Genomic DNA, 18,336 nt, shown 5'->3' on the forward strand with positions numbered 1-18,336 from the left:
AATATTTAATCATACTGTTCTCAGTTAAAAATAATGTTTTAGAGGGGGGAAAGTATTTTTGTATTATTAATAAATAAGGTTTTTAAATTGTTTATGTTATCTCTTTTTAATGTCTATTTTTGTGTGTACTTCATATTATATTAGTAGAGTTGTACATGCATATAATTTATAAATAAACCTTTTTTTTTTACTGATGGGACACATCCTGAATATAATTTGGAGAACTCTGACCTGGGGCACTGAAGGCTTAAGTGATTTGCCAGGGTCTAGGAGGAGCAGCTATCATGTGGCAGAAGGCCAGCCTCAAAACCAAGTTTTTTCTCAACAACTTCTTACATTGAGCTGAAATCTGGCTGCTTCTAGGATAGTTTCGCCTACCACCAACACTCTCCAAGCAACAAATGTCCAAAAAATGTGTTTTCAAATCCAAATCCTCTATTTACAAAGTTTTAAAGATAGTAATGGAGCTGTCTAGTCTAGTTGGTACAATAGAAAGAGCTCCAAAACTGGAGTCAGAAGAGCCCAGTTTGAATTCTACCTCAGATATTTATTTGCTGACTGTGTGACCCTGGACAAGTCACTTAACTTTTGTCATTCTGTTTTTCTCACTTGTAAAATGAGAGTAATAATAAATGCCTACTTCTTCCCATCCCCATCACTACTTCAGTAGGGTATAGTCCAACATAAGGGTTCTGAAGCAACAAGAGGGTTTCCTCTCCACATCTTTTAATGTCTTTTTTGTGCCCATGATGAGCAGGATCCTTCCCTTGCCCAGATCTAATAGTGATATTACCTATGATGGTCTCCTGGCTCCAGTCCAGCTGGGTATTGAAGTGGAGACAGGAAAACCTAAATTCAAATTATTTCTTAGATTATCTACTCACTAGCTATGTGATCCTGGGGAAGTATCAGTATCCTCATCTGTAAAATAAGGGGGTTGGATTTAATGAGCTCTGAGGTCCCTTTCAACTCCAAATATTTGATCCCATAACAGAAGTTTGTGTTATAGGGAGATTTATTAGAGACTCAAGAGGGAAAAGAAGCAATATCAGCTGAGAGCCTTCTCCAATGCTTCAACTCACCATTAAAAGATCCTGGATTCTCTAAGACTCTGATGGCCAAGTGCAAGCCAGAAAGACTTTGAGGAAAGCTCAGATTTATCAGTACAGACATCAGCCTCACTGATTTCAGGGAGACTCTTCACCAGAAGCTTGTCCACCAGATGGTAGCACTCATATCTGATGGTTCTGGCAGTATTCATGCTTAAGAGTTCAAGCACTAGCTCTTAATTAATTCATTAAGTCATTCCTATTCCAGAATCATCTCCACAGGGAAAGGCACTCATTGACAACAGGTGGGAGAAGAGGTCCTTTGGAGTGTGGCAAAAAAGAGCCTTGTTCTTGGACCAAGCCTAGCAGACCTGGCCTGAATTCAAGTCTCAGTTGATGTGTGACCTTGAATAAGTCACTTCCACTTTCTAAACCTTAGCTTCATCTTCTGTAAAATTGTGATGATCATATTTGCCCTATCTTGCACAGTTTCTTGGCTGAAAGAGACTTCAGAGTCATAGTCCAATCCCTACCTATACAAGAATTCTAAAAAAAAGATTATCTAACCTCATGAAATGGTGAAAAGAAAGAACTGTATATACTGTTGTTCAGATTTTCTTAGTCATGTCCAACTTTTCATGACCCCTTTGGGGTTTTCTTCACTAAGTTATTAAAATAGTTTGCCATTTCCTTTTCCAGCTCATTTTATAGACGAGAAAACTGAGATAAAAACAAATAGATGTAAGTGATTTGCCATGGGTCACACAGTGTCTGAGACCAAATTTGAACTCAGGAACTCTTCCTGACTTCAGGTCCAGCTTTCTATCTCTCTACCACATGGTTGCTCTTACTTTATATACCATAAAATATTAACGAAAAAGTGACTTATTGCTGTTGCTAATAATTACTATTGATGCTACTACTACTACTACTATCACTACTACTACTTCTAGATAATAATAATAATAATAATAATAATAATTCTATTACTGGGAATGGATTTCTTCCATTGTCCCATCACTGAGAAGACTCATACTGAATTCACCCATCCCAAGGTACAACTGGAGAAAGAGTCCCATCTTGTCCTGAGATTCCAACATGTTCTAGTTCCTAAGGAGCAGACAAACTGCCTTTCATTGTCTGCTCTAATGGAGATAATCCAAGTTTCCAGGCCATAAATTCTTTCTTTGGTCCCCTGGGTCCAGTGGCTTCCCTTCCAATCTGTCCTACACAGACTGCCAGAATTTGCTTCCCAATGCATACCTCTAACCAATTCACTTCCCTTTTCCATCACTAATCTTCCCTCTGGCCCTTATTCAAGGAGTTTCCCAAGTCTGAAAACATGAACTCCTCATCTGTTTCAGAGAGTTCCCAGGGTCCTTCCAAGTATCACCACTTAGCCCAGAGGCCCTTCTAGAGCCAGATACCTGGGGTATTAGCATTCTCTCCCTCTTGAAATTAATTTTATTATTCTCATATAATTTGTGTTAACTTATGTGACGGAGGTGGACTGGCTTCTGGGATGCAAGTCTTTGCAACATACAGATATTCTCTTCCAGGTCTCAGTCCAAGTAATCATATAGAAACTTGAATTAAGCCTATTGCCAGCTATGTGGAACTGTGGGATAGGTACTGTAGGATGACGGAAAAGGTCTCTGGTCACAGAAGAACTGGACAATTCACTTTGTTGAACCAGTACTGAGTGGGTCTACCAAAAAGGTATCCCACTCCTTTGTTGGTCTCTTTCCTTTGTGATTGCAAAGGGTCAGGAATATTTATAGTTAGATCTAAGGGCAAAATAGGAAAGAGTCAGCTGCCCTACCTTCCACCTGGCCCTGATGGCCAAGCATATACAACTGCCTCTATCTCTTTTTGATTATTCATTTCCCACTTTTAGGCATATGAGGGAATGGTTCTATTTTTACAAAGAGAAAGTGTCTAGACAATCTTGTGATTTGGGAAGGTCTAAAGTTACAATCAGAGGTCCCACTAGTGTCGGAGTTGAAATGCAGTAGTAATGATGGTCCCTGAAGCAGTAGTGACTAATGAAAAGAAGATTTGGATGGAAAGATAATGAGCTCCATTTTGAACATGTTGCATATAAACAGCAGAAGCATCTTTATTAAGAGCATGAAAACTCATTAAGGACAAATTAGAGTGGAGTCAGTAAGATCTGAGTTCAAATATGACCTCAGTCACTTGCTTGTTGTGTGTCCCTGAGCAAATGACTAAAATAGTTTGTCTCAGTTTCTTCAATGGTAAAATGAGACTATAATAGCAACTTGCCTCCCAGAGTTGTTGTAAGGAATTTAATGAGATCATTGTTAAGGGTTTAGCCATAGGCCTGGCACATAGTAGGCACTATATAAATTCTAGCTAACATTATTTCATTATTATTTTTATTATTTCTACCTGATTAAAGGGAATTTTAAGAAATGGAACTTCATGTCATCGCTAGAGAAATGCAGGCCATGGCCATAAGAGCACCATACAGTCTCAGAGCACAATTGAATTTTCTGCCTATCAAGGAATTACATCAGAGGAAACTTGGTGAGGAGCTATGAATGGAGAAAATGATTCATGGTGCCAGAAGCTTCAAGGTAGCCTTTTACCAAATGTTTTCTCTAATTCATGCTCCACTACCATGATACTTTATGTATGATTCTTCTTTCCCTGAGAACCCTACCTATGTATGCAAAAGGATGACCTCTCATACTAGTTTGAGGGTAACATTTTGTAACCATTTTTTTTAGCCATCGCTCCTTGACAAATTAAATGCTAATTAAGTCTGGCTTGCTAATTATTGAGGAGAAACATAATGGCCATGTCTTCAAACTCATCCTCTGCCAATTTGCCAATAAGAGTGTTCAGTTCTTTTCGTATTTGTTATATCTTCCAAAAGAATCTAAGCTCCTTGAAGACAGGGATGACTTTATTTTTGTCTCTAATTTTTTGCAGACATGATGTAACACATTTAATGAATGTGTTTTTTATTTACCTTAATTAAATGGTTCCCCATACACTATTATATAAAGTCCAAATTTAAGACCCTCCATAATCTAGCCCCCAAATACCCTTCCAAACTCATCTTCCCTTACTTAACAATCTAGTTCTCAAAAATGGATACATTGTCCTGCTTTAGTTTTTCTGTTCACATTGTCTCCTCTGCCTGGAATGCCCTTACCCCATCTCCTTATCTATCCTGTTCCTAATGATTCTTCAATACCACTCCTTCCAGCAAGTCTTCCCTCAGAATCACAACCAGAAATGACCCTTCTCTCCTGACATCTCCTAACAAATGCTCTGGGTCTGGCCCACTACATTTATCCAATAGCTTTATGGACTTTTCACACTTAGTCAAATGCACTTAATTGATTGTTTAACTCATCCAGGAAGTCTAGTTTACACTAGATATCATGTGAAATTTCAGTTTAATTCAGTTCAGTTCAATTCAATAAATATAACTAACTCACACTAAAAACTATTTAAATCTGGTTACTAACTTGTTTTGAATGATAATCAAGAAGGGAAGCATGATGGTGGGGGCTCATGAGCTAAAGAATTAGAAAACTACCCAGTTTTTCAGAGTCCTCTATAGCCTTAAAGATTATAGATGTATCAGATGCTTACTAGGGACCCAGAATGCTAGTTCAAGCAGAGGGTGGAAAAGTCACCTTAGGCATGTGCTGCACTTATGGTCTTCAATGTCTCAATTGTGTCTCTCCTATAAGAACAAGGACTACATCTTAGTCTTCATCGGTTCCCTCTCTACAAGGTCCTAGCACAACGTTCTGATGCAGAAGGTAATCAGTAAATATGCCTTGAATTTGTTATTTAATGTTGCTTGCTCCCAAAGTTATTTATTTTAGTGATATTTTGAAATGTGTGACAAGATGGTTGCCTTGCTGTTTCCCTGAACATATGCTGACTAATGGTGTGGGGATAACGATATGAAGAGCAAGGCTGAGATTTTTTAAAAATCAACCATGAATAATCCACTTACTTATAATTGAGAGGTTCCTTATCTGAGAGCAGGGCAGGTTTGGGGATCCCATAAGAGGCTATAGTAGAAAATCACTGACCAGGAAGGAATCTGGGATAGCAAGAGGTCTAGGGAGCAGGCTAGATGAACATCCCTTTAAATAACTGGAAGAGTTTGTCTTAAAAGAGGAGAGCACTGTGGGGTTGTAGAAGAGAAAGCACAGTAATTGCTTTCAAGTATTTGAAGGATTGTCACAGAAAGAAGGATAAGCCTTGTTCTGCTTGGCCCCCAGAGGGCAGAACTTGCAGCAGCCACCAGTGCGACTGCAAAGGAAGATTTAGATTTGCTATTAAGAAAACTTCTTAGCAATCTGAACCATCCAAAAGTGAACTAGATTATCACAGGAGGTAGTGAATTACCCCTCTGCCTAGAGGTATTCAAGCTGAGGCCAAATGACTAATTATTGGAGATGTTGAGAGCAGTTTATTGGTCAGGTGCTGACTGACTGTATTTTTGAGGTCCCTTCTAGTTCTAACATTCCATAGTAATTCAGTGAAACCATCTCTATGCAGATGGGTCTCGGTTGTATTTAGTTACCCCTAACTTCTCTCCTGACCTCCCTTCTTACATCTCCTACTACCTACTGGATATCTCAAACTGGATGGCACATAAATATTTTAAACTCAACATCTTTAAAACAGGACTCCTTATCTGAACCGCCCAAAACCCCTCCCCCTTACCAGTATTCTCTAATTACTGAGGGAGGTAGTACTATTCTTCCATACCCAACTCTGTCCTTGATTCCCCACTCTCATCATCACTACACTGTAGATTTCAACTATATCCACTCAGTTGACTCATCTTGCCATTTCTATCTTCATGGCATCTCTCATATTTATCTCCTTCTTTCCACTCACACAGCCACCACCCTGGTGCAGGCCCTCTTTAGCTGTTCTATTGCAAAAGGCAATTGATGGGTCTGCTTGTCTTACGTCTCTCCCCTCTCTAATCCATCCTCCATTCAACCATGAAAGTAATCTTCTTAAAATGGAGATTTGACCAGGTCACCTCATTACTCAATAAATCCCAAGAGTTCTCTATTACCTCTAGAATCAAATATTACATTTTCTGTTTGGCTTAAAAACAAAATAAAAAGCACAACTTTCATCTCCTGGTCCCTTCCTAACTTTCCAGTCTTTGCCTTGTTCCCTTATTGGGATGACTCTCAACCACAACTCCAAATCTTTTCTACAGATATGAATGTTCCTTCACCTCACTTCTACTTCCTGAATTCCCTAGCTTTCTTCAAAATTTAATTCAAATCCCACTTTCTGGAAGATGACTTTCCCCCTTTCCCTCCAATATCTATCCCTATTGTAGTACCTTTCCTCTGAAATTACCCCCAATTTATACCCCCCAGTGTGTATCTTATATGTGGGTAGACTTTTACATGTTGTCTCATCTATTAGAAAAGTAAGTTACTTGAGAGTAGGGTCTTACCTTACCACAATGCTTAGCATGAAGTATTATTAAATACTTGATAATATCAACAGTGATAAAAATGAAAACAATATTGCCTACTGTGGGCAAACCATTGGAATGAATGCTGGAGATAAAATAACAAAAGTCAAAAAACACTACCCTTGAGAAACTTCCACTCTAGGCAAAGAAGAAAACTTGTACATATATAAGTCTAAACAAAACATACAAGCTAATTTAAAGGAAGAGGCATTCAAGCTAGTAAGGATGAGGGAAGTCTATTGCCCTCCCTGGATGCCAACAAGTATCTGGCTGCAGAAGTCAGTACTTCCTGGGGTAATGATCCTCCAAATCTAAAGCACAAACAGAGCATAGATGGACTCCAAAAAATGAGAAGATCCTAAAGTCTTATATACAGATACCATGTCCAGCCTTCTGGGCTAAGTGAACAAGAGTGCCAGACTCAACAGATGGTAGAGAAGAATTATCACTATCATAAACAGCCAACTTCCCTTCTCCATCCCTTTGACAAATCACTTCTCTCCCTCCCTGCCCCCTCTCCATCCACCACTGCCAGGTCGGCAGCTGAAGTATTTATTCAGCACCCATGGTATGCAAAGCTCTGGACCCTATGCAATTGGACCAATTGTGAGAACTTATAAATCATCATTTAAAGCCGGCAGATTGTTCTATGTGGTAATAGATATTTGGCATGTATATGTACCCTGGGACTCAACAGCCCTCTCTTCCTGCATATGTATGCTAATATTTATTTGGTTTGCAGTTGTGGTGGTTAGATCCACCTGCAGCCCACATACACGTATGAATTCCCTCTATGCCAATGAATATTAAAAATAATCAAATAATTCTATAACACTATAAAGTTTGAAAAGCACTGTACAGATATGTTATCCTCACAACAAACCTGGGAGGTATTGTTATGCTATTGTTATCTTTATTTTACAGTCAAAAAAAGGTAGGTTGCTTAGGTGACTTACCCAGGATCTTATACCTATTAAGTGTTTAAAGCAGAATTTGAAATCTGGTATTCTTGCTACTTCGTTGTTTTGAATGGATGAATGATGCCTTCCATAAGGACACCACCTCTTTTTACCACCTTGCTTTACCACCAGCTCTGTTATTGATGTACTCTTTTATTTTGAGCTAGTCACATTACTTCTCTGATCTCCATTTCTTCATTGTAAAATTTTAAATCCTTCTGTGATCCTAATATGATATAATTTTATATCTTCAGAGTTGAGCAACACATTTCACAATGTCAGTCATGATCTAGTTGTGACTTAATTGAAAATATGTGAACTAAAAAGTTGTACAATTAAGTGACTTTGAAGAGACTTTCATCTGTACTTATTTATTGACTGATACCAACCTGAAGGAGTCTCTGGTAATGTACCATAGGTATCTACCTTTACTCCCTTTCCATATTATCATACTGAGATGAGGTAAAGAAAAAACTCTTATGACTTTCAAATTATACAGAGGGAAGGGAGAACTCACTTGATGGATGACATATAGAAGATTCAAAAAGATCTCGATAAGGGGAAGCTAGGTGGCTCAGTGGAGAGAGTACAGCCCTGGAGTCAGGAGGACGGGTTCAAATTTGGCCTCAGACACTTAATAATTACTTAATAATTAAGTAATCTTGGGCAAGTCACTTAACCCCATTGCCTTGCAAAAAATAACCAAAAAAATTACAGATCTTGATGACATTTAATCTAAAACAATGTGATAACTTAGTAAAGATACATCCAACAGTGCATTTCACTTGGAAGGACACTGGATGGACACTGAAGTGGATACAGTGCTGAATATCAATCTTGATTACATTGGAGGAATTGTACAATGTTTTTAATTTCCTCAATTTTCTCCCAAGAGAAGATTTTTTCAATTTTGCAAACAGCAAAATTCTTTGAGTTTGCTGAAAATCATGGAACCCTATAGTCAGCAAGAATTAATGTTATGGTTACCCAAAGAACAATGGAGAGGCCTCTGGTGGGTGGGGGTTGTCAGCAACATATTACCAGTGAAGTGCAGTCAGTTCTGCTACAACATGACATATGTGTTCCTAAAAACAACTGAGCTGTATAAAATCACAGAATAAGAACCAAAGGGCTTATGATGGCACAATGGATAGACTAGACTTATAAGAAGACTTGGGTTTAATTCTGATCTCAGACATTTACTAGCTATGTGATCCTAATCAAGTCACTCAATCACAGTCTGCTTCAGTTTCTTTAATTGTAAAAGAGGGATCATTTTACCTCCCTCCCTCCCAGAGTTATTGTGAGGATTATTCAAGATAATATTTATAATACACTTAGCATAATGCCTGGCAAACAGTGATGATGATGATGATGATGTCTTTCCTTCATTCTTGAAGAGGACCATGACATTAAGGAGGTGATGCCATGATGAGCACAAGAATTGGATTTGAGGGGGGGGGTGGGCTATGCTAAGTCACCAGCTTCATTTTCTCCTCCAGAGAAATCTGCAACTAAGTGATACAGTGGATAGAGCACCGGCCTTGCAGTCAGGAGGATGGGAGTTCAAATCTAGTCTCTGACACTTGACACTTAGAAGCTTGGGCAAGTCACTTAAACTTGATTGCCTCATATCCAGGGTCATCTCCAGTCATCCTGATCCATATCTAGTTATTGGACACAGATGACTTAGAAGGAGAAAGTTAGGCTGGTGCCTTAGCATAAGCACTTCCTCACTCAAATCCAATTCATGTGCTTGTCATGACATCACCTCCCTGATATTATGGTCCTTTTTGAGAACAAAGGAGAAACATCATCTTCAAAAAACTGACCACAGTAGGTGCTACATAAATGTCAGCTGTTACTGTGATTGTTTATTATAGGGAAAATGGAGTTAAAAATAGAATACTCAAAAACTTTGTCAGTGACATAAAAAATACAAGAACCTAATAAAAATGGTAGCATCATGTTTTTATATGTTAAATCAGGAGTGGGGAACCTCCAACCTATGGGCTATATTGATCTGGCATTTCCAAGGTAACTAGAGGCAGGGTTCAAAATTCAATAAATCTGGTAATTTTTAAGGATTAATTAAATATTTGACCAAATATACTACAAGTGATACTATAAATATCCAAATGGCCCTTGACAGAAAAAAGGTTCCATACCTCTATATTAAATTATATATATTCATTACAATCAACAGTATCAATATCTATGGCCTCAAGTTGCTATTCAACATGATTCCTGGTTACCATGGGTATGAGGTGACAAAGATGGTAGGTAAAGCTTAGGGCTACAGACCAGAAGATGGTCTCAATAGGCTGAAACTCTAAGATTCAGAGATCCAGGGTTAAGACTGTAGTAAATGATTGGGGTGAGGTGGAGTGTGTGGGTAGAGACTAGCCCTCTTCCAAAAGACCTGAAGTTTGTTTGTGGAAATAAGTATTGGTATGATTGTAGCTTGTGAGTTAATGTGAAGTTTCTTGTTTGTTGTTTCTTGTTGTTTCTTCCAGGTAAAATGCACATAAGCAAACTCAAAATTCTCATTATGTTGAATTATTCCCTAATATACTCATCACATTGGAATATTTCCCAGAAAACTTGAATTTCATTTTTTTAGGTTTTGCAAGGCAAATGGGGTTAAGTGGTTTTCCCAAGGCCACACAGCTAGGTAATTATTAAGTATCTGAGGCTGGATTTGAACCCAGGTACTCCTGACTCCAAGGCTGGTGCTCTATCCACTGAGCCACCTAGCTGCCCCATTGAATTTTCAAAACAAGTTTTTATAAAGGACTTACTACATCACCTAAGAGAAGTGCCATAAAGAATAGTTACCATCAGAGAAAATGGATGACTGTACAACAAAGGATGGGGATATGATAAAACTGAGAGATAGTCAATGGGCAGCTCAGGAATTCCATGTAGGTATTGTCAAGACATCTGAAAAAGGAGGCTTAATGCCATAAGAAAAAAAAGACATCTTCTGGAATTCAAATCTGATCTCAGTCACTTACTAGTTATATGACCTAGTCAAATCACTTTTGCCTCAGTTTCCTCACCTATAAAATGAACTGGGGAAGGAAATAGCAAATCACTCCAGTATCCTTGCCAAGTAAATCCCAAAGGGGGTCACAAAGAGTAGGACACAACTAAAAAATGGAAAGTTCATAGACCACTATCAAATTAGGAAAATTCTTCACATATATTCCCTTGTTTGAGCCTCAAGAACCTTAGGAAGGGAATTGGGGCATAGTTGGATAGAGAGTTGACTTTGGAAATAGGAAGACCCAAGTTCAAATACTTGTTGGCTGTGTGATTATGGGTTAATCACTTAACCTCTTGGTCTCCTCATTTCAACCCTGGCAACTTTGAGACTACAAGTTAGACTACAGAGAATTTGCTAACTTTTATTAGAAGATAGGGTTTCATGGAATCCTCAATTTAGAGCTAGAAGAGACACAGGCAATGAACAACCCCCCATTTTACAGATGAGAAAACTGAGGAAACCAGGAGAACAGTCTATCTAGTAACAACCTTGTAAAAACAATTTCAAAAAACTGAAGAACTCTGATCAATGCAATGAACAATCTGATCAATGTAATGATTCCAGTAGTCTAGTGATGAGCATGTCACTTACCTCCTGACAATAAGATTATGAGTAGAAGATGCAGAATCAAATATGTATTTTTGAACATTAGCAATACAAAAATTTGTTAAATTGGACTATGCATATTGGTAATGGGAATTTTGTTTTCTTTTTTCCAATTGAGGGAGTTGAAGGAAAAAATAAATGTTTATTAATTGAAATTTTTGAAAAAAGGAAACTGAGGCACAGAAACATCAAGTGATTTGTCTAAGATAGGGCACTGAGTAAGGGGGAGCAAACAGAACTTGACCTAGGTTTCCTAGTTTTGGTGCCCTATCCATTATGCCAAGTTCCTTTGTCATCTGGGAGTTCCCTAAACCAATGAAATCATAAGTCCAGTCCCTATCCCCATTTTACATATGAGGAAACTGAGACCAGATGTGAGTAAATGACTTGCTGGTCACATAACTAGACAGAGAGGCATGGTTCAAAGTCAGATTTTCCTAAGCCCAAGTGTGGCCTCAATCCATTTAAACCATCTAAGGAAGACATGGTAGCAGTTCTTGACTATCTGAAGGGCTCTCCTGGGAAAGAAAGAATTTGTTTATTCTGCTGAGCCCCAGAAGGCAGAGTGACAGGGAGAAAAATTTCAGCTTAATATTAAGAATTACCCATTTGGAACCATTCCTTGCAGAGATTAAGCTGTGTTTTATTTAACTTTGCATTCCCCACTCCCAATCCTTCATGCTTAGCATAATGTCTTGCATGTAGGAGATGCTTAATAAGTGTTTACTGAGTGAAGTGTGTGTGAGTGTGTGTGTTTTTAAACAATTGTAGTCTTCCAGAAATGGGACAGGCTACCCTGTAGTTAATTGCCATCATCATGAAGTTAACAGAGCACATGGACTAAACTCAGGGAGTTGCTCATCCCTGGGGCTATATAAGTATTGGCTGGCTAACCACCTGGCAAAATTCTGTAGAAGAGATTCTTTCCTCCAACCTAGTAAGGATGGAATAGATGTCTTCTGGACAAGGGAGCCTGAGGTCCTTTCCAGCTCCGATATTACATGATCCTTTGGTTCTTTCTCTAATTTTAGTAACTCCAGAAAAAACTCAGATCTGATTCTGTAGGAATTCATATTAAGATTTTGATCTTCCCAAGTTAACTCCCTTTCTGCCAGTTTTTGTCACATAGGATTTGGTTGAACTGGGTGTAGTGGTATACTCCTGTAACAGTTTCCTCAGGGAAGGTTGAGGCTATTGAGTTTTTCAGTATGGTTAAAGTTGTTTGGGTCTCTGCAACAATTTAGTTATTTTCCTTCACCCTCAAAGAGAACCAAAATGATACCACTATGCTAGAGTCAAATTATAGTGTATCTGACTATGGCTGACCAGACCCAGATGAGTTTAGAAATGCTCTACCACAGATTAAACACGTGAACATGGGTGGTTGTGGGAGGATTCTCTAAATTTGTGCATCTTGGGTATCTTTTGAGTTATTTCAATTCTGCTTTTCTCAGAGAGCACAGCACCTTAGCTAAGGAGGACATTCCATGCTGGGTGGTCTTGAGCCAAGGTCTTTCATGTCATGCAATCACTTCTAGAGTTCTTCAGAGTGGCCTTGTGTCACTTTTTCTGACCACCATGTGAGTATTTGCCTCATGTGAGTTATAAATAAAAGTCTTTTAAGCAAGTGTAGGTTTGGCTTTCAAACAATGTGGCCAGTCCATCAGTAGAATCAGAAAGACTCATCTTCATGAGTTCAAATCCAACCACAGGGACTAGCTGTGTGACCTGGGGCAAGTCACCAATGTGGTGAGGTTCTTGGAAACGGTCAGCCATCAGGCTGACCATTGAGGGATGACCTGACTGATCAGGAATAGAGAGGGTCAAAGTTCCCACACGAGTCAGAAGTGGGGTTAAGAACTATGAGTAGCTGTTACACTTCCAGCCTGGGTGAAAAAGGGAAACCTGGCTGGCTAAGAAAGGACAGAAACCTAAAGCCTTCTAAAATCCAGGCAGCAAAGGGGACCTACACCCCAGCTGGAGGTGACATTAGCTGTTGGGAGCTTCCCTTCCCTGCTGCAGGGGGGACCAGGGAGGTCCCACACCCAAACTGGCAGGTTATAGATGTGATTGTTTTCATGACTAATAGCCAGGATGCCTGGCATCTATGGGCCAAACTATATAATTCGCAAATCTCTCCCAACAAATAAATCTAAATTCCGTATATAACTTAATTCCAACTTCATATCTCAAACTTATGTGTTTACTTCAGGGACTAAGTGCTATTTTGTAGTTTCCAATACAAAGCAACTCATAATTTTTTCACACCTCTCGGAGCAGGTGACAGCTTGCTTACAAAAGCTAATTCATTCTTGTGTGGAGAGTCAGGCTGGGCTTTAATGTATGCACCAATAACACATCACAATAAGGTTACAGGCAGAAACTCCCTCCTCACGCCCCACAGATGCATTTGTAGGATTCAGCCTTCCACAAGGCTGTATCAGAAGCATACACCCAGAATCAGGCCTGTCCTGGAAACTAGCAATGAGAAAGAGAGGCCTCCCTATGTAATTTCCTCTTGGACAGAGTCCTCCCCTCCTACCCCCACCCCACCCCTTATTTAATTGCAGGAAGAATTGTTATGCTAATTGCCATTATTCACAGAGTTAACAGAGCACAGGGTCTAAATTTAGCTCCCCAATTGCAGAGGGTGCAGTGGCTGATGCTGGAGCAAGAAGGGAGAAACTGCTGGCAGAGAAGAGGTTTGGGGAACCCAAAGATGCTGAATGAAACTAAAGAGTGACTGGGAGAAGAGGCAGAGTTTTCCTCCGTGCCAGTCAATTCTCAATTGGACCCAGGTTCTCATCTTATGTGGATGTTCCCTTTAACAGTACAGAGCTTGATCCATCCTCACTTATCCATGTGGTAGAGTCCTGATCTATGTCCCTGTTTGGGACAACATCCTGCCAAAACTAAATCTGTGTGGTGTAGCTAGAAAAACCCTGGGTACCATCTCGGAATCATAGCTTCTCAGATGCAGAAGGGGGCTTTAAAGGCCATCGAGTCCCACTTCCCATTCAGTACAACAGGCCTAATAAGACCATCTAGCCTTATGAAGTTCTTCCTGAGTCGGCTTCTCAATAACTTGACCATAGATCTAGAACAGAAAGACTGAGTCCAGTCCCCTCACTTTACAGATAATGAAACTGAGACTGAGAAGTACCTAACTCAAGGTCATACAGATAAACCAATGTGGGATTCAAACACTCCAGATTGGGGGCAGCTAGGTGGCGCAGTGGATAGAGCACTCGCTCTGGAGTCAGGAGGACCGGAGTTCACATTGAACCTCAGACACTTAATAATTGCCTAGCTGTGCCGTTGGGCAAGTCACTCAACCCCATTGGCTTAAATAAACAAAATTTTTTTAAAAAGACATCAAACTCTCCAAATCTAAAATTCTATCCCTTGTAAAACACTGCTTCTATCCCTGTATTCCCTGAACTTTCTATTTCTATCTGCTCTTTCCCTCCTCTTTATAATTCTCTTTTGTTTTTTTAAGCATCATCTCCTCTGTTCCTCTACCTCTGAATTCTCTTTCTCTAATTGGGAGATGGCAAAGTATATTGGACAAAACTGTAGGTTGGATGTCTAGACCTTGATTCTAGTCTTACCATTAACTTTTTTTTTTTTTAGGTTTTTACTAGGCAATGGGGTTAAGTGGCCTGCCCAAGGTCACACAGCTAGGTAATTATTAAATGTCTGAGATTACCATTAACTTTCTTTACAACTTCAGACAAGTTATTCTACTACTCCAGACCTGGATTTCCCCTATCTATAAAACAAGGGACTATGATAGAATAGAATAGATGTTTTCTTAAGGCTCTCTCAGGTCTGGCAAATGAGATTCTTTGATAATTTTGGTGGTATCTGGATTGTCCCTTCTTCAGGGAGTAAAAGATTAAGGATGGGCTCAGAGAGGATGATTATAGATCAAACTGGGGTGGGCAACCTGATCCTTCTCTTGCTCCTTCATTTCTGGAAGGAAAAGTGACAAGAACTGGAAACTAAATAAAAGGATGCCTAGGCAAAGGATGGAGTCCAAAGGTTCCCAGTTTCTGCATCCTAAGCTACCCTGAAAGCTTCTTTCTATTGCTTGGAGTAGTAAAACTGGAGATCGAAAGGGATTGGGTTTAGGCAAGTTTCCGAGTGTTTTAGCCTCATCGATTGTTAATAATAAAGTCACAGCTGGCTAATGCCAGGGGATGATTCACTATCAGTGGGAGAAGGAAGTCCGGGGGCCAAGTATTTCTTCTGACACTTGGTAATTTATTTTTATGAGAATCTCATTCTTTTTTCTTTCCTGAAGCCCCAATCTAAAGCCTGGTTGATAATTCTTGGACTTGCTCTCATCAGAGGTGAATCAGAATATCAGGTTATATTCTTCTGCCTTCATTTGCAGCAAGAATTAGATTCCCCTTTTGTCTATTAATAGTCATTTTAGGAGGAACTGCTTCATCTTATCTGACTCCCTTTTTTAGAGACTGTGGTTGAGTAGGCAGCCTGCATGTCCAGGACTCAAGAAAGCTTCATCCATGTCCCAGATTTCCTATCTCCTAACTAATCCTCAGTTTCTCCATCCAATAGAGTCAGGGGTTGAACAAGATCTATAATCTCTAAGATCTCTTCCAGCATCACCATTCTATGTCTAAGTTCTGTTAATCATAACTTCCCTTTGACTAAAATGAAACAACAAAATTAGTTTTTAAAATGAAGCTTAATTCTTTAGAATCTTCCCAAAACCCATGGATGGATAACATCCTTACAAATGCCAATATTGACCCAACATTTTGGGAAATTTTTATACAGTTTGTACACAGCGTAATAAAACTTTAGGTGGCCAACCAATGAGATTTCACATAAATGACATGGTTTTATAATATTCTTCACTCAAATCTTATAATATTTACTTGAATTCCTATTGACAAGAATTCCACTTATGCTGAAGAGTAAATGTTTACAAACAACAATAGCATTTTCTCTCTGCTCATCCAGGATGTCTCTTACCTTAAAGTGTGTTGATCAGGTTCTAATATTGAGATAACCAGATAGTATTGACACAGGTGTAGTCAACATTGTAGGAGATGGGCTTTACATAGCAGACTGCATTTTATATCCCTTAGTTAAAGGTTAAGAGAGACTAACTTCTGATCAGAAATTGTATTGTGCAAGAAATATTAATTCCATCTTAAAAAATATCAAGCTTATACAATTCTAAGATCCCTTCCAGTTCTGATATTCTGTGTTCTAAGATCCTTCCTGCCTGTGGCCCTCTCTGGCCTAAGATTCCTTCCAGTTTTAGCATTCGAAGTCCTTAAGGTCCCTTATAGCTGTGGTTATTATATGTTCTAAATTTTAAAATTTCTGTTAGACTTTACATTCTATGTTCCATGTTCTAAGATTCCTTCTAACTCAGAGGACCATGACAAGATTTACAGCTGGAAAAGAGACTTTAGAGGTTATTTAGTCCAAACCCTTTATTTTAGATAAGAAAAGTGAAATCCAAAGAGGTTAGGTAACTTGATAACCATCAAACAGCTACTAGGTGTCTGAGTCAGGATCTGAATCCAGATCTCTCTGCCTTATATGATGCTAGCCTCTTGACAACCTATAGTCTTATCTAGCTTTAATATTTTCTATTCTATGTTCCAGTATTCTATGGTAGATCCCTTTACAGTGTATCAAGGATCAGTTGTAAACTGAAAGGATTTGAGATTAGATGATCCCTTGAGATCCCCTCTACCTACAGCCATTCTGGACCCAGGACTATGATATTGTCCCCTGAATTGAAGATAAATGTGAATAAGCCAGAACATCCTCAAGTGGTCTGAACATGAATGACATCCCTGAAGTTAAACCCTCTGGTGTTTCTTCTCTGATGGAGAAAAAGATGTTCTGATTTGTTCTACCCAGTTTCCACAAGTTGCATAGCCCCAGAGGAATAAGAACCAGAGAAGATTTGAACTCAAGATGTTGGTATCTAGGATGTTACAGATAAAAGGGATATTAGAATTACAAAACACAAAATGTAAGAGTTGGAAAATATGAATAAATGAATGAGCATTTATTATGCATTTACTAGAGATATAAACAAAAAAGCAAAGATATTTCATATCTAAAGGAGCTTGCATTGTAATGGGGGAGAGACAGTGTTAGAAAGTTATAGAAATGGTTAAAAGAGTCACAGGGGAATAAATTGATAGAGACCTTCCAAAAACAATGGTGGAGTTGATTTAACCATAGTTCCATATCTGGAGGGGTGGAGAGCCTTGGTGAAGAAGATATTTGGTCCACAAGAATAGCCAAGAGGCAGGGAGTAAAATAGAGCATTACTGGGGTTTTCCTACAATTGTGGGTCAAATGAGTTATCATCAATCAGGACCTGGAAGTGATGGGAGGGGAGGCTCAAAGGGAGCCCCCTTAAAGGGAAAAAGGCAGGAAAGAATGAGCTATTTGTACACCACTTTGCAAACTTTAAGGCACAAAATGAATGCCAGCTAATGTGAGAGAGCAGAGCTAAAAATCTATAGCTAAATGGGTTAAAATCTCTAGGCCATTGTTTGTAGAAGTAGAATGTCAGAGAAGGGAGGGTCCTTTTAGAACATAAAACAGGATATTAGGAGTAGAATGAAGCTGAAAATGCAGGTCATTTGAAGTGGAGAGGGTCTTAGAGTCCAATAGTTCAATCTCTTCATTTTACAAGAGAAAAAACTGGGACTCAAAAAAGGTCGGCAGTGACAGATCCAAGTCTAGAACCCAGATCTCCACTTTGCTGTGCTTCCAAGGCACTTTCCATTAAACCAAATGGAATTAGCTCTTGGGAAGGCATGCTTCCAGACTGACAGACCCTTCAGGCCGATAAGTAAAAGTCACAAACAGTCACTTCCCTCACCACTTGTAAAAATGGGTTTTATTTGGGAACAATGCAACATTCAAAGAATTGATTTTTCCCCTATCCCCAAGGGTGTGATTATGTTGGTTTTTTCTTCCTTCTTCATTGGCTGTTCATGGCACAGTTAATAAAAGAGCTTTCTCTGGACAGGTTTTAACTTGCAGATGGGTTTTTTGGGTGCAGGAGGAAGCCTTAAAGCCGAGTAGACTTTTTTCCAATTGAATTCCGTTTCCTGGAGTACATTGCTTGGCAGCCAATGCATCTCCATCACCTCGGAAAGA

General features: G+C 39.1%; 1 long non-coding RNA gene across 3 annotated transcripts in view; it reads right to left on the reverse strand.

Moving 5' to 3' along the window:
- LOC141508713 (uncharacterized) overlaps positions 1-18,336 on the reverse strand; it is a 203,217-nt gene that overhangs the window by 58,602 nt on the left and 126,279 nt on the right. The window lies entirely within an intron of this gene.

This window comes from Macrotis lagotis, chromosome 1 (genome assembly GCF_037893015.1).
Source record: "Macrotis lagotis isolate mMagLag1 chromosome 1, bilby.v1.9.chrom.fasta, whole genome shotgun sequence".
Lineage (NCBI taxonomy): Eukaryota > Metazoa > Chordata > Mammalia > Peramelemorphia > Peramelidae > Macrotis > Macrotis lagotis.